The 17,342-nt window shown below is 33.7% G+C and overlaps 1 protein-coding gene and 1 long non-coding RNA gene across 2 annotated transcripts in view; both read left to right on the top strand.

Moving 5' to 3' along the window:
- LOC148997427 (NACHT, LRR and PYD domains-containing protein 3-like) overlaps nt 1-17,342 on the top strand; it is a 280,163-nt gene that overhangs the window by 171,909 nt on the left and 90,912 nt on the right. The gene's annotated exons all lie outside the window — the stretch shown is intronic.
- LOC120485588 (uncharacterized) lies at nt 5,776-12,574 on the top strand. The gene is made up of 5 exons (XR_016147299.1): nt 5,776-8,802; nt 9,125-9,231; nt 9,726-9,889; nt 9,984-10,065; nt 10,246-12,574. It is a non-coding gene; the product is annotated as an uncharacterized LOC120485588 (long non-coding RNA).

Below are 17,342 nucleotides of genomic sequence, written 5' to 3'. Positions count from 1 at the left end.
ACCGGAGTGGACCATGAGCAAAGTGATTACAGAATGCTTAGAGTGGAGAGAGTAACGTGCTTTCGCTCCACTCCAGGCTTTATCACATCCCCCCTCGGCAGGGTGAATACGCATCATCTTTCCTTAATTTAAGACCTATTCAAACTAAAAATAAGACATTTATCACACTGTTCGCGAAATGAAAGCCTATTTACGGCCTTAAAATTATGAAAAGTTAATTTAAGACATAAGGACAGACGGGAACCCTGCAATTGACGGATATCCGTCATAGACCCGCTGCAATTAAAGGAAATCCGTCGAAGCGACGGAGAACTTTAATCCCTGTTTATGTTTCGAATGTTTTGATTGATTGATTGAATGATCTGTAAATGACCAAACCGAATAAATGAAATATAGTATTGGTCAGCGCACCTCTGTCCCTCTAGGGGGGTTCGGGGGCATGCTCCCCCGTAAGAAAATTTTGTGCTTTTTAAAGGGTTAGCTCACCCAAAAATGAAAATTCTGTCAGTATTTACTCACCCTCATGTTGTTCCAACCCCGTAAGACCTTCGTTCATCTTCAGAACACAAATTAAGATATTTAAGATATTAAGATCGCTCCTGCATACAGTCCGTAGGCTTCTTGAGGGAATGACACTTGCTGTCCCCGAAAATACATTAAAGACATCGTTAAAATAGTCCAAGTGACTTCAGGGGCTCAATCTTAACTTTATCAAACGACGAGAATATTTTTGTGCACAAAAACAAACAAAAATAACGACTTTATTTCAACTATTCACTTCCTTCTCCATGGGCCTGTAGTCAGTTAACGTAGTGTGATTGCGTAGAGCTACATCACACGAAGGCTCACTATTGGCCGACGCTGGTCATGTGTGTGATGCGTGTGACGTATAATAACAGAAGCTTACGCTATTAAACTAGTAACCTGACTCGCGCAGAGAGAGAAATAAACGAATAGTTGAAATAAAGTTTTTAATATCTTATCTTCTCCTCCTTCAATACAGCAAGGTTCTAACAGAGACAAACACTTCTAAAAGACATGAATGAATGTGCTGTGATTATATCCCACAACCCCAACCAGCTATCTGGACAGTGATTGGGTCTCCAGATTACTGTTGCTACAGAAATGCTAATTTCTCTTTGGAAACAAACAGACGCCTCCAAATATGTTAAATGGGGTGGCTGTTACTTACATTGGTAAATACTGCTGTTATAATAACACTTAATTTTGACCTTATACACTGCAAAAAACAAAAGAAACAAAAAAAAAACAAATATAAAAGTAAATTTAAGACTTAGTTATAACATAGATTTTGTGATAGATCTTATTATTTACTTCAGATTAGTTTTAATAAAATATATTTATTTTAAATGTCCCAAAGAAATAAACACCATATAACTTTCAGATTATTTTGTCTGCAACATTTTATGTAAGTCATTAAATTAACAATACATTTTTACTCCTGTTAATTTCATATTGGTGTATTTCACCTGGGGTAGTCTTACACCAAAACAAAACAACAGCAAAAATGAATTTAATTAAAAATCTAAGAAAATTATGTACATCGAGCCACATTTACACCTGTTATTAACATGAATTTTCACCAATCTGATCACAAGAAATTAAAAAGACAAATGGCTGTTTACACATAGTCACTTTAAACGTGTATGTCACCATGTGTGATTGGATTTCAACCTACTTGAAAGTGTTAGGTTTCTGTCTGTGTTTTGTTCCTTTTTTGTCGGTTCTTATCAGTGTATGGTTTTTCAGCTCATTGTGGTTTTACCAATGTACTTTAAATAAACTGGACTGCTCCATTTAAATACAGCTTTTATTTCATCCTCGTTTTCAATCATCATGGCCGAAAGTAGACAAGATCAAACTCATTCAGATCCTGATTACATCTGTATATCATTGTCCCAATATGATTGTATCTAAAAAATATATATAAGTTAATGCCAAGTGTATAGGACCTTGTTTATTTTTTTGAATCAGTGAATATTTACATACATACACATTCAATCACTAGTTTTTGTTGCTGAGAGGTAGACAGTAAAACAACAATATGGTAATCTCTACAATATCCTCGTTTATGTTTAAAAATATAAATAAGTTAAAAGATAGAAAATCATATCATGGTTTTAGCTTTGTTGTGTTCCTAGATCCATTTACCACATCCATGTTTTAGACATTCCAAATATGTATTATCAAGTATTATCAATTGTATAAGTTTTTGTATTTGAGCTAACATATCTGTTTAATACTAACAGTCTGAGTAAGTAACATTAAGCTCTCAAGTGTCTGCTTACTAAAGCAAGATTTATGACATACTCATCATATTTCATTTATTCCCCACCTGCTAAAACAAGGGCTGTCTTAGAAAATGTTAATGTGTTTAAGTATAAACATTGATATATAAACGTGTAAAAATACATGTGGTGTGATTTGACTGTATTGTAAACAGCTCTGCTAAATTACAGAGCTGAGGGCTATTTCACAAAACCAAGATAGTGGATTAAGCCGGGATTTTCCAGATATCCTGGCTGAATTAAGCCGGGACTCGGTTTCACGAAAGCAGTAGCACATAAGTTACCATGGCGTTTTATTCTGTGCAGCTAGCCTGCTCCAGACCAGGCTAACAGCCAGGCTCAGTCAATCCTCGTGCCTTATCTGTTCAGTCAGCGGTCACGCCGATCAGAATCCAATGTGTTTTGTCAGTTATTCCGTTTTGTCATCTATAAGTTCAGCGCAATTTTATCAGTCTGCATTAAAATACCTCAGATACATATTGGCATTCAGTCAAGCATAGCCTATTATTGTAACATTATGATGGTAGCCTACCATTATTAACTATAATAATAATTATCCATATGGGCATTGTTACTATTCAATTGTGTTTTTGAAGACAGATAGGTCTTTAATAGTCTATTGTATGTGATGATGAGGGAATTAGAGAAATGGCTGATAAAGAAGCAAAAGTTTTGTCAATGAAGTTTTGGCATGCCCATTTTTGGATGACATCTGATGAAGCACTTATATTGAGAAGGCCTTTCAGACGTGAAAGAGTGTTTCGGGACAGGTCCGACCCATTGGCTTTTCCCGACAATTACCTGCAAGAGCAATAGGGTAGAAGTGGAGGAAAATGCCCCCCTTAAGGAAAATGTGACATTACTGTAAAGCAAAACATAAATGTGACTAGAATTGCCATCCCAGTTTTGAGTGTCTTTGGCAGGAGTTATTTACCAAATATTAAAATTGCTCAACCTTCATAATTAATTTGTTTTTTGACTGAAAATATTTTTGTACAAAGAGGGTGTTTTGCCCCAGCGGTGGGGTAAAACACCCCCCAAGGTGGGGTAAAATGCCCCCTTTCTTACCAACCAGTTTCCTTCATAGATCAACAGCAAAATGAACATAGTTTTTAATCTCTAAAAGTAAAAGACAAGTAATGCAACCTGTAAGACGTAATGAAACGACGTCTCTCATGACATTGAAACAACGTTGATTTTGCTCATCGAATTAACGTTGAACCAACGTCAGACGCGGCATTCTTCAAAGCTAAATGAAAATCGAAAATTGGTTCGCTTTCATAACGTTGAAACAACGCGTTGATTTCAAGTTGATTTTCCGTTAGTTTTGAAAGAATGACGCGTCTGACGTTAGTTCAACGTTAATTCGATGAGCAAAACGAAGTCAGATCAACGTTGTTTTGATGTCATATTTCCACGTTGATTCAATGTCAGTTTGCTATCTGGGCTACATTTTGATGTTAAACCCACTACTGTTTTATGTCTGATCTCATGACATTTCACACTTTTTTCATACATATTTTACAATAATTCATACGAGTGCGGTCGTAATATTTAGATTCCTCATAAAATGCATACGAATCGCTGAGTTTTTACCTCAATTACATCAGAAGTAACTGTAAATAAATTACAGATAAATTAAGAGTAATCCCTTACTTTACATTTTCAAGGAAAAGTAATGAAATTACAGTAACTAATTACTTAGTAATTAGTTACACCCAACACTTGAAGTATGGCGCACGCAACTTATCCATTGTAGCATCAATGAATCTGTGATGGACTGTGTGGTCTGTTGAAGAAAGCTGTTGACTCCCACTTATCTGAATTACTTACACCTGGCTTGACATAGCCGCTCCTCCTGAGCCTGGTTTGGCCTTTGTGAAACTGATAAAGCCAGGATGCACTGATCACACTAGGTCAAGCCCAGCTTTATCTCTTATCCTGGATTTCTAAATTCTGCTTTTGTGAAACAGCCCTCTGATTGAAACATATCCCAATGGCTGTGATCGGACGCTTTCTCACTGTGTTTTCAGTCCCTGAGTGGACTGAGCTGCAACCCCCACTACCTGCAGGACATTAGCATCTCTATGGAGAACGGCTTCAAAGGCCAGGCTGTGAAAGTTTACCTTAGACCTAAAAATACACATGCTTAAACAAGTCATCCTATACTTAAAACACTCTGAGGACTCTGCATGTATTTTTTGAGAGATTCAACAAGAGGAACTATTAATATGAGCTTTCGTTTCAGATGTGGTATAAAGGTTTAGTTAAACCAACAAAAATATGAATGCCCATGGTAATCTGCTACATCCCTATAACATCATTTGATTTATAAATGAGCAGATTTTTTATTTATTTATTTTTTTACATTGTGGTAAATTACTTTTTTCTGTCTTTAAAATCTTTTAAATAGTAAATTAATTGGGGTTATACCAATGTATTGGTGAGTAAACAGTGAACTAGATTAAATATGCATGGAACTCCAAATAAACAACACATGGTCCAGTACTTTCTTAAAGGGATAGTTCACTTTGAAATTAATTTTTGATGTGTTTTATCTTACCTCAAGGGCATTCAAGATGTAGGTGTCTTTGTTTCCACAGTATTTTCAATTTTGAAATTTTTCAGTCAAACCGTTGTTGTCTATCAGTCATACACTGGAGGCTAAGGGGGTCCACCAAAAAGCATGCACAGAGAAGTCCAAATTAAACATGATTTAATGACTCGTAAATGTAAGTACACATTGATGGCCTAAGACACGAAATGAGCGGTTTGTGTGAGAAAACCAACAGTATTTATATCGTTTTACCTCTTGTAATCACAGTGATCTGAATCTGTTGTTCAATGTCCAACTGAACCGAACTGAATCAGTTCAATGTTACGCCGGAAGTGATCGCTTGCGTGTGACGTCACTCAATATTTACACAGAGATTTCGGAAGTTTTACCTTTTACTAAACATATTTAGATATCCCGAAATCGTCTTCCATTGCGGTTTGGACTTCTCTGTGCTGCTCTTTGGTGGACCCCCTTCACCTCCAGTGTATGACTGATCAACCCGATCTCACGACCAAGTCGTACGAATTCGACGAATGATTAAAAAGTGGCTAATTCGTAACAATTCATACGACCTCACACGTACGAATTAATAAGATTTTGCTAAATCGTACATATTTTACGAATTGGCCAATTCGTATGAATTCGTACGAATGACCCACCCCTGACCCCGCCCCTAAACCTAACCATCACGTGGGTTTAGACAAATCGTAGGAATTAGTACGAGTGAGGTCGTACGAATTAGTACGAATTAGACACTTTTTAATCATGCGTCAAATTCGTACGAATTGGTCGTGAGATAGTGTTGGACTGATAGACAAGAACGGTTTGACCAAAAAATGTCAAAATTGAAAATACTGTGGAAACAAAGACACCTACATCTCGGATGCCCTTGAGGTAAGATAAAACATATCAAAAATTAATTTCAAAGTGAACTATTCCTTTAATGTCGGTAATTTAATGCATTCAGTAATCTGAAGTAACCAATGCTATTATAATACATTAATTAAGTGTATTTATCTTATTCATATGAGCTCATAAAAACACAACCGTTTATAAGTTTATAGTAACTCTTAAAAAACACAACCTCATTGAAAATGGGTAGCTCTTTATAAGTTTCCATTTATTAATATTGTTTTTTAACCAAATTAATGAAAATGAACCAACCACTTATTTTTTTACTAACATTAAGTTTTACTAACTTTTTTTTTGTTGTTTAAATAATTTGTTGGTTAGTTAGTAAAGTGAGTAAGGGATGTAGGCTACATCCAGCCGTCTATTATCGCAAAATAAACACTGAGAAGGGTGAATGACCGAGATGTGAAGTAGCCATATAGTAGCAGCTATTCACTAGTGTGAATTGAGTTGTTTTAGTTACAAAAAACAGCAATATCCTTTCATTGACATAGTGCTTAAAACTATTCTTTTGGAATGTGTGGTTAACGATTTACATTCAAGCTAGGTAAATTTGCCTTTACATATGATAATCACAGGTGATTGCAGTTTAGTAACTTCCTGCATGTTTTTATCTCGCTAGACCAGGTGTTAATAGACTACATTAAATGCTTCAATTCACTAGCAGATATACTAGCAGTGAAACAATCAGAGGCAGAATTAAGACAGAAAATCATATTGTTGTTGTAAATAAGCTATTCATCTAAGCGGATTCATTCATCAACTATTTGTAAATAACCTGTTCAGTTGTAACAAGTGTATCGACTGTTTTTGCTTCGGCACTTATTATATTGTCTGCTCTACTCTTCGCAAAAGCTGGAAAAACATTTTGGCCACAACTTAGGGACGTGAAAAGGGCTGTCACTCATTTACTTCACCTTACTTTATAGTTAATTCAACGTTTACATACTGGTGGTTGATGTAAAACGTTAAAAAAGTTAAAGTAAATAGGATTTTTAAAAGTAAAATACTTTTGTTTAGGTTCATTATGTAAAAAACAGGAATTTTACTTTTTAAATGGTTAGTTCTGTGGATATCTTAATAATATGGTATCTGTTTCTCTATGGCATTTTATTTAAAAATCTTTAATCCCAATCAGAGCATTTGAGCAAAGATTGCATTGCGCTCGACCCAATCCAAGCAAACGTTCCACTTGTGTGCCGCTCACACTCACATCTGATCAAATCCCGCTCCTACAGGTTGTTTCTCTGTGCTAGATATATCGTTCTCTTTGTCATAAACTTCTTGATCAAATGTCTTAATTGCAGTTGGCTTATGGATAACAGTTAAGATATTTGTGGATTTAACATCCTTAGCTCTTTAACCTAAAAAATGTATTAATCTTTGTGAGGAGCGCATGTAAGCAACCGGTAATTATGAATATTTTTTAACTGGAAGTTATTACAAGCACTCACTTACGGTTTCTTATTTTGGGACAAAAAAACAACAACACAAAAATAACATAAACATGCACTTCCATTCATCATCTGAGCCACACCAAATAAAAACAAACATACATTAAAAAATACACTGTGGATATTTTGAAAACATCTTAAAAAATTGAATTAGGGACTGACTGGACATGTAAGGGGTGCAATTGTTAGAAATTATTTTTGACAGAATCAAAATGGTTTCAGTAATGGTTTTAGCTTTGTTGTGTTCCTAGATCCATTTACCACATCCATGTTTTAGACATTCCAAATATGTATTATCAAGTATTATCAATTGTATAAGTTTTTGTATTTGAGCTAACATATCTGTTTAATACTAACAGTCTGAGTAAGTAACATTAAGCTCTCAAGTGTCTGCTTACTAAAGCAAGATTTATGACATACTCATCATATTTCATTTATTCCCCACCTGCTAAAACAAGGGCTGTCTTAGAAAATGTTAATGTGTTTAAGTATAAACATTGATATATAAACGTGTAAAAATACATGTGGTGTGATTTGACTGTATTGTAAACAGCTCTGCTAAATTACAGAGCTGATTGAAACATATCCCAATGGCTGTGATCGGACGCTTTCTCACTGTGTTTTCAGTCCCTGAGTGGACTGAGCTGCAACCCCCACTACCTGCAGGACATTAGCATCTCTATGGAGAACGGCTTCAAAGGCCAGGCTGTGAAAGTTTACCTTAGACCTAAAAATACATATGCTTAAACAAGTCATCCTATACTTAAAACACTCTGAGGACTCTGCATGTATTTTTTGAGAGATTCAACAAGAGGAACTATTAATATGAGCTTTCGTTTCAGATGTGGTATAAAGGTTTAGTTAAACCAACAAAAATATGAATGCCCATGGTAATCTGCTACATCCCTATAACATCATTTGATTTATAAATGAGCAGATTTTTTATTTATTTATTTTTTTACATTGTGGTAAATTACTTTTTTCTGTCTTTTAAAATATTTTAAATAGTAAATTAATTGTATATCGCCTACTTTCTTTAAATGCTGCACCATCCCATAGTTTGATATTATTTTTGAACTTTTCCTTTATTAACTTTATCATGTTTTATCTGCCATTGATATAGGTTTGTGTTCTGTGCTCTATTTAAAATGCATGCAAAATAATACTAATTATGAAAAGTACTTTTTCCTGATCCAGTTGATGTTTACAACTGGATTTAAAACTAATTTACCAACAGATTCTACCCTTATGTTAATCTAGCTATTTGATTTCAATCACAAAACATTTGCATAACAGAACCAATAGTAATGTTGGCTAACTGTGGTTTATCCGATGGCCCAATCACTGCTCCGATAGCAGAACGTATATCTCTCTATTCCAGGTTCCTAATTCACACTTCATGTTTGGCATTTGGAAGAGCACAACTTTAGAAGACTTCAACGAGATTGTTTCCTACATTGGAGAGTTATCTTTCTATTATAGTTTAAAGATTTATCTACCTACAAGATCCCAAGATCCTAAGCGCACTGAGCCATTTCTCATCTCACTTTTTTTCTTTCCGAAGTAAAAGGTAAGTTGTACATTCTAACTTCATTTTATGATGATTTGTAAATGCTAACATTATACAATGTTTTTGCATCCTCTTACAATGTAAATGTGCATGCAGATTGGTATTATTGATATTCAGTTTCTTTTTAAAATGATTTTATAAAAATACTTGATATAAAAAGTATAGTAAAAATGTAGTAAATTATCAGCCACATTGTCATCTTTTCAATAAGTTATTGTCTACACAATTCTAAGGAGTTTTTTTTAGAGTATTTTCTATTTTTTTTTTTTTTTTACTTAGCATATGCACTATATCCTGCATAAAATGTTCTTATATTTCACAGGAAAATGAGACCCAAAAGAGTTTCTCCTGAAAAGGAAGCCTTGTACTTCATTGCTTCGGGGAAAGATAAAGACACATTCGAGAAAAAAATAATGTGTGAAGAGAAAGGTAAGTTACGGCATTCAATTCTGCCATCAGTATGACTTTGCAAAACTTAATTAAAAGCTAAGTTTGGTCTCTAAATAATGTCGAATGGTTGGGTTTAAAATGTGTAGCTAAAAACAACAGGCTGTTAAAAAAACACACAAGAGAAACAAAAAAACATGATTGAATCAGTTAAAGGTGGATTTATATCTGTTTTCCTGCCTGTATTTATGCTAGCTGCTGATGTCCAAATTAAACTCCATTGTGTAGATGTGTGAGTGATCTTGATATTATTTGTATGTAACTGCCAGTTAGACTCCGGGGGCCTGTTTAACAATGGAAATTATCAATATTCAGTGTCATGATACATATGAGTTTTGTAGTTTTGCACTTTTAGATGTAGATATCGTATTTGTTTTCCAAGCAGGGCTACCATTTAAAACAGTTTAGACAACCTTAACAACTTTATGAATCTTTTCTCATACTTAATTTACACTTATTTATACCCAATTTATTAGGTTTTGGAGTAATCGCCACAAAACATATTGAGCCAGGAGAATTCCTACTGGAGTATGTTGGAAGACACATGGCTGGATCTGAAGGAGAGACCCTGCTCAAAGACTACTCAGCTGAAGATGCAGTTTTTTTTATATTTCTACTCCTTTCAGGGACAATCTTACTGGTAAGATTAAATTAATGAATGTTCTAATGAAGTATAATTACATCATATTATGGTATGTTTATATACAGTGTTTTTAAAATATTTCACCATACAGTGTTGATGGCAGTAAAGCTACAGAAAATCTCGGACGATACATAAATGATGACCACATCAAGCCAAACAGCAAAATTAAAATAGTAAGTCTGTATTTAATGTTTTCGTATTGTTTGTCTTATTCTTTGTTTTAATTACTCCTTTTATAGAGCCTCATCTTGATTGTAGCATTATTTGACATTACAAACTAGACAGTTGTGGGTCTTTCAAATGTTGTTGTTTTTGTTTTCAAATGTGTGTTTGTGTACTTTTGTGACCAACAGATAATGGATGAAAAGAAAATGCCACATTTGTGTGTATTTGCGTTAACAAAAATCAAGCCAATCATACCAAAGAAAAAATCATACCAAAGCCTATGGACTAGTATGCAGGAGTGATCCAGCTCTCAGATTTCATAAAAAATATCTTAATTTGTGTTCGGAAGATGAATTAATGTCTTACGGGGTTGAACAACATGAGGGTGAGTAAATACTAACAGAATTTTCATTTTTGGGTGAACTAACCCTTTAAATGCTTTGCTTAAGTTGATGAAGACCTCCACTGTGTATTGCTTTATCCTCAGTTGCAGATGTAATTTTTCCTATGAGTTCAATTAATGCCAAAGCAGTTAATCTTTTTTATCTCTAAAGCCATATTGTTTTTCATTAAATAATTTGTGTTTTTCTAAAAAAAAAAATTATTTTTTGAGCAAACAACTTTTCAAGGATTTTAGAAAACCGAGAGAGCAATGACACTGGTCTGTAGTTGTTAAAGTGTAGTTATACATTTCTCCCAGCCCCGCAAATCTGGTCCTCTAGTTATAAAGGAGCCCAAAACCCTTTAAAATCAGCAACAGACCAGTCTGACCAGTTAGACAGTCTATCTCAAACCAATAGACTATCTAGTTTAAGCCCCCCCCCCCTTTCTAATAGATTGATCAGATAGCGCCCCTTTAATCTTTTCTATTTTACCTGTTCATAATCATTTTTGCATGAATTGAAACGCATGATTGTTCATGATTTTCATGCATGATTTAAATTGTATTATATTACATTATTATTATTCATGTATTTAATTTTATTCATGTATTTAAATGTATATATGTAAATGTAATGTGTTTGAAAATACACAATAAACCTTGAGCAGTTAAAGCTTCAATTGTTCTTTTTTCTATTTCCTATAGTGCTACTGTGCAACCTGTAGAATATGTAGAAAATCCATAGAAATATTATTTTAACTGTTAAATAATACTCTATTTCTACGGATTTTCTACATATTCTACAGGTTACACAGTAGCACCAAATAAATACAATAACATTTCATAACTGTATAATACTATACAGTATTATTAAAAATTAACAGTGTAATACTGTACTTTAATATGGTAAGAAATTACAGTAAAATAATGTTATTTGATTTTACAGTATGCTTAACAGTACTGTAGTTAGTGTTAAAGTAATTTTATTGTTGAATGAAATACAGCAAGTACTGGATAATTGTTGCCAGTAAGTTACTGTTAATTTGACAAGACATTTTTTTACAGTGTATTTTATACAGAATATAAAAAAAGGATAAAACATAATGGACAGATGTGTTGGGAAATGGCAGTTGTATTAACAATATGGCATTAAAATATATTTTGAGCCACCAATCCTACTCCTACCCCTAAACCTACCCCTAACAATTCGTTAAAACTACGTAAACTAACGTTACAATTATGAAGAAAAACGTGACTAACAGAAAAGTATAATCACAATAATATATTTATTGCGAAAATGTCAAAACCGCTACCAAAAGCCGTTCACATGAAGATGCTTTGCAGTCGCAGTCCTCTCTGGCAACATTGTAATAGTTTTGTATGAAGTACAGAGCAGAATTTAAATTAATAATCAATGAAAATGTTCATCCGGCTTCAGTTCGCAGCTTCGCACTATTTCAAAAGAACTAAACCAACCGTCACAGTCCTTCATGTCTCAATCTGTGATGAGGCAGGGAAGAGCCAATGACCATTTGATATCTCTGCCGTAAAACACGACGTATCGCTTCTCAAGGGCGCGATTTTTGAATTTGAATTCATCACCAGCGCGGGATTTGACGTGTACGGTTGCTGCTGAGAATGGAGGCGAAGATCACGACTGGATAAAAGGTTGAATTAGGATTTTTTTTCTTGTAAACAACGTAGGCTATGGATTCTAAAGATTTGGATTACATCAAACTAATAAAATTGATGTCTTTTGTGAATTTATGTTTTGTTTTATAGGAGAAAACACTTTCTGTGCCTCACGGCAAATAAACTATATTACAAAATGGTTAAACGAGTAAAGTTAAAGAATGTATTTTTAAGGTTTTATAGTGTATTGTTTAACACCATGCAGGCGAAACGAGCAAAATGTTAATATTTATGAGTATTATATCAATAAATGAGACTGAAAACGTAATGAATAAGACAGTTGAATGCAATAGAGTCAAAACATAATGCTACGATTTTAATATGCATAAATTGTGATATGTACAAATGTGTACATCGGTGGATTTGTTCAAATGTAAATAAATTACGTTTTTGTGCTGTCAATAACGTAAATATTTTACATTTTAGTTCTGTAAATACGTCAGTATTATACGTTTTTGCGCATATAAAACGTAATTATATGTACGTATGATAGAACTACACTTTACGTACAAATGCATACGTATTCTCATGAGATCACATTGGATTTTAGTCGACTAAAATATAATGGGTTTAGTTAAATTGTAATGCGTTAATTTAGAATTTAGAATAGAATAAAATGTACAAACCCATACACTCCCGAAGAAAACATCTATTAACCTATTAATATAAATGATTTAAAAGTCTGAACATGCAATACAGATACGGATTTAACTACTGTGATTTAAAAAATATCTTAAAATTAAATAAAAACCACTTTTCCTAAAGTACAACACAGCCTTTTCAATGGATGATATACAGTATGCATTCTTTATAACCATGCATACATCCTTCTTTATTCTTTCAAGCAGAAATATTCTTTGTGTAAATTAAATATAATTAATCCTTATTATACTAAAGCTATTAACAAACTGTGATTGCTTTTCTCTTTTTCTTTGGTTGCTTGATCAATATTAAGGACACAGACCACATTATGTTTGTTGCCACTTTCACTTTAAGACGTCGGATTATTTCCAATGACATGCGGATCCAATTGCACTGATGCACATCCGATACACTCACAACTGTTTAAGACATAACCGACATAATTTACATGAATACTGTCCAAAGCGGACATTTAAAGCACTCAATAACCTTGCCCCTTCATATTTATTGGACCTTCTTAATATCTATATTCGATCTCGGACTTTAAGATCGTCTTCCTCGCTCACTCTTGTTCTCCCTAGAACCCGCACTACTTCTATGGGGTCCCGGGCTTTTAGTTTTGCTGCTCCTTATTTATGGAACCTGCTGCCACAGGATGTGCGAAACAGTGAAAGTATTCATGTTTTTAAATCTTGCCTTAAGACCCATCTTTTCCGGCAGGCTTTTATGTTTTATGTGATTTTTATATATATATATATATATATATATATATGTGTGTGTGTGTTAGGGCTGGGCAAAAAAAAATGATTTTTCGAAAATCGATTTTTTCCATATAAAGGGCTCGCGGACGCGGTGCGGCGTCTTCTCGTCTCACTGCACTAGGCAAGCACTAAGCTAGGGCTGAAACGATTCCTCGAGTTACTCGAGTTACTCGATTACAAAAATTCCTTGAGGCAAAAAATCTGCCTCGAAGCCTCGTTAAATGACGCAGTTCCTATGGCGCACGCAGGGATCTGATTGTTTCACACGGACCGTTATTCAGGAAGCACACCAAGGCGCATGATACATATGACTTCAAAAATTGCAGAGAAAGTCTAAAGTTTGGGATCATTATATGTTTATAAAGGGAGAGAACAAGATGCAATGTGTCTGCAAAGTATACCTGGCAGGGCTGCCAACTCTCACGCATTCAGCGTGAGACTCGCGCAATTCGATTTTTCACGCTGCGTGTATATCCCTTCGGTCAAATGCCTGAAAGATGAGTTCGTCTATAGATCTACCTGTTGAGCCACTCGTGATCGACTAGTTTTACCGCCGCATATTAATTCGCAAGTTAAAATATCCTGTAATCTAGTGCATTTAGTGTATCTAGAATAAAAAGAGTTTTATATACAGGTTTGTGGCTCTTAAAAAACTTTTGCTGGTAATTTACTCACCCCCATGTCATCCAAGATGTTCATGTTTTTCTTTCCTCAGTCGAAAAGAAATTAAGGTTTTTGATGAAAACATTCCAGGATTTTTCTCCATATAATGGACTTACATGGGAACCAGACGGTTCAAGGTCCAAAAGACGGTTAATAACAGTTTCAGATGCAGCTTCAAATGTCTTTAAACGACACCAGACGATGAATAAGGGTCTTATCATGCAAAACGATCGGTTATTTCAAAACTTATTCCAAAAATGTAACTTTTCTAAGGACAAATGCTAGCCTTGCTCTATTCTGTCAGGCGCGTTTGTAACGTCACGTATTACGTAATTACGTTCAAAAGGTCACGGGCGACGTAGCCGGAAGTACAGAATCAAAATCGTCCGACATCGTTGTTTTACCTTTTAATTACTTTTTTGTAAACAGCGTTTGAGTTAGTTTGCACGTTCAACCTATGCGTTCAACTTGTAAACACTGACTCTGTACTTACGGCTACGTCGCCCGTGACCTTTTGAACGTAATCCTGCTGCCGACACAGAGTGCCATTTAGTTTTATATAAAGTTTAAATTATTTTATTGTCTCAAATCGTTGATAATGTATTCTGACTTTGCCCTATGCTGCAATAAATTTAGTTTTGCATTCATTTACATAAATCAGCTGCTTGAATGACAATTGCTGATGTAATTGGGTTTTCATGTGAGATTCTCAATTCATTCAGTTAACTGATGCTCTGAGGTAGTTTTCAGACTGCAGACTCAGCAACGATTGTATTTAATTGTACAGTACAATTATAACATAGAACAAACATCTTCATTTCATGTCATTAAACATAACAATATTGCTGCCCATACACTGATGAGAAAGTGTGAGTCCGGTGTGCGATACTTGGAGTTGTCCTAGACGTGGCGCAGCGCTGCGCTTCTCATTCGGTGTGCGACCCCCTTTACGGATGTGTATTTCACTGCCACTTCAATTCACTGTTCACACACACACACAAAGTCCCCACTTGGTTGGATAGATATCATTCAGAAAGTTCCCTCTTGGCTAGTGTGCAGCGACACTTCTGTGTTAATACATGTATATGTTAGTAATATAGACGTGTGTGTGCAATGGCACATAACTATGGCAAGTAAATTGTTAGGGACTGCATAACAAAGCATAGAAAGTATATGAAGAGAGAGCGTTAAATAAGAAAAATAGTATATATATATACATAATGTATATAATAGATATATAATTTAACTGTAATGAAGACATATTTCACTGCCAGTTCACACAGACAAAGTCCCCACTTGGTTGGATAGATATCGTTCAGAATGTCCCCTCTTCGCCAGTGTACAGCGACACTGCTGTGTTAGTAATATATAAATATATAGTTTTAGATCGGTAAGATTGTTTATGTTTTTAAAAGAAGTCTCTTCTGCTCACCAAGGCTGCAATTATTTGATAAAAAAAACAGAAATATTGTGAAATATTATTACAATTTAAAACAGTGTTTTTCTATGTGAATATATATATATATATATATATATATATATATATATATAATGTATATAATAGATATATAATGTAAGCGTAATTAAGAAAGATTTCACTGCCAGTTCACACACACACACACACAAAGTCCCCACTTGGTTGGATAGATATCATTCAGAATGTCCCCTCTTCGCCAGTGTACAGCGACACTGCTGTTAGTAGTATAGAAATATATAGTTTTAGATCGGTAAGATTGTTTATGTTTTTTAAGAAGTCTCTTCTGCTCACCAAGGCTGCAATTATTTGATAAAAAAACCAGTAATATTGTGAAATATTATTACAATTTAAAACAGCGTTTTTCTATGTGAATATATATATATATATATATATATATATATGAAGAGTTCAGATGCAAAAGCCTCTAAGTGCCATTTGAAATTTTCTTCTAGAATGATCATTTTTTTCAAGCTTGTATATTTAAATTCAGTACTTTCACTTAAATAACAATGAGGATTACCTATTAATTGTAATTTAAGTGAAATTACTGAACTTGAATATATAAGCTTGATAAAAAATGATCATTTTTGAAGAATATTTCCAACGGCACTTAGAGGCTTTTGCATCTGAACTCTTCATATATATATATATATATATATATATATATAATGTATATAATAGATATATAATGTAAGCGTAATTAAGAAAGATTTCACTGCCAGTTCACACACACACACAAAGTCCCCACTTGGTTGGATAGATATCATTCAGAATGTCCCCTCTTTGCCAGTGTACAGCGACACTGCTGTTAGTAGTATAGAAATATATAGTTTTAGATCGTTAAGATTGTTTATGTTTTTAAAAGAAGTCTCTTCTGCTCACCAAGGCTGCAATTATTTGATAAAAAAAAAAACAGAAATATTGTGAAATATTATTACAATTTAAAACAGTGTTTTTCTATGTGAATATATATATATATATATATATATATATATATATATATAATGTATATAATAGATATATAATGTATATAATAGATATATAATGTAAGCGTAATTAAGAAAGATTTCACTGCCAGTTCACACACACACACAAAGTCCCCACTTGGTTGGATAGATATCGTTCAGAATGTCCCCTCTTCGCCAGTGTACAGCGACACTGCTGTTAGTAGTATAGAAATATATAGTTTTAGATCGGTAAGATTGTTTATGTTTTTTAAGAAGTCTCTTCTGCTCACCAAGGCTGCAATTATTTGATAAAAAAACCAGTAATATTGTGAAATATTATTACAATTTAAAACAGCGTTTTTCTATGTGAATATATATATATATATATATATATATATGAAGAGTTCAGATGCAAAAGCCTCTAAGTGCCATTTGAAATTTTCTTCTAGAATGATAATTTTTTTCAAGCTTGTATATTTAAATTCAGTACTTTCACTTAAATAACAATGAGGATTACCTATTAATTGTAATTTAAGTGAAATTACTGAACTTGAATATATAAGCTTGATAAAAAATGATCATTTTTGAAGAATATTTCCAACGGCACTTAGAGGCTTTTGCATCTGAACTCTTCATATATATATATATATATATATATATATATATATATATATATAATGTATATAATAGATATATAATGTAAGCGTAATTAAGAAAGATT

The sequence above is a fragment of the Pimephales promelas genome, chromosome 2, assembly GCF_988280905.1.
Source record: "Pimephales promelas chromosome 2, fPimPro1.hap1.1, whole genome shotgun sequence".
Lineage (NCBI taxonomy): Eukaryota > Metazoa > Chordata > Actinopteri > Cypriniformes > Leuciscidae > Pimephales > Pimephales promelas.
This window is presented reverse-complemented; position numbering and strand designations above follow the sequence as displayed.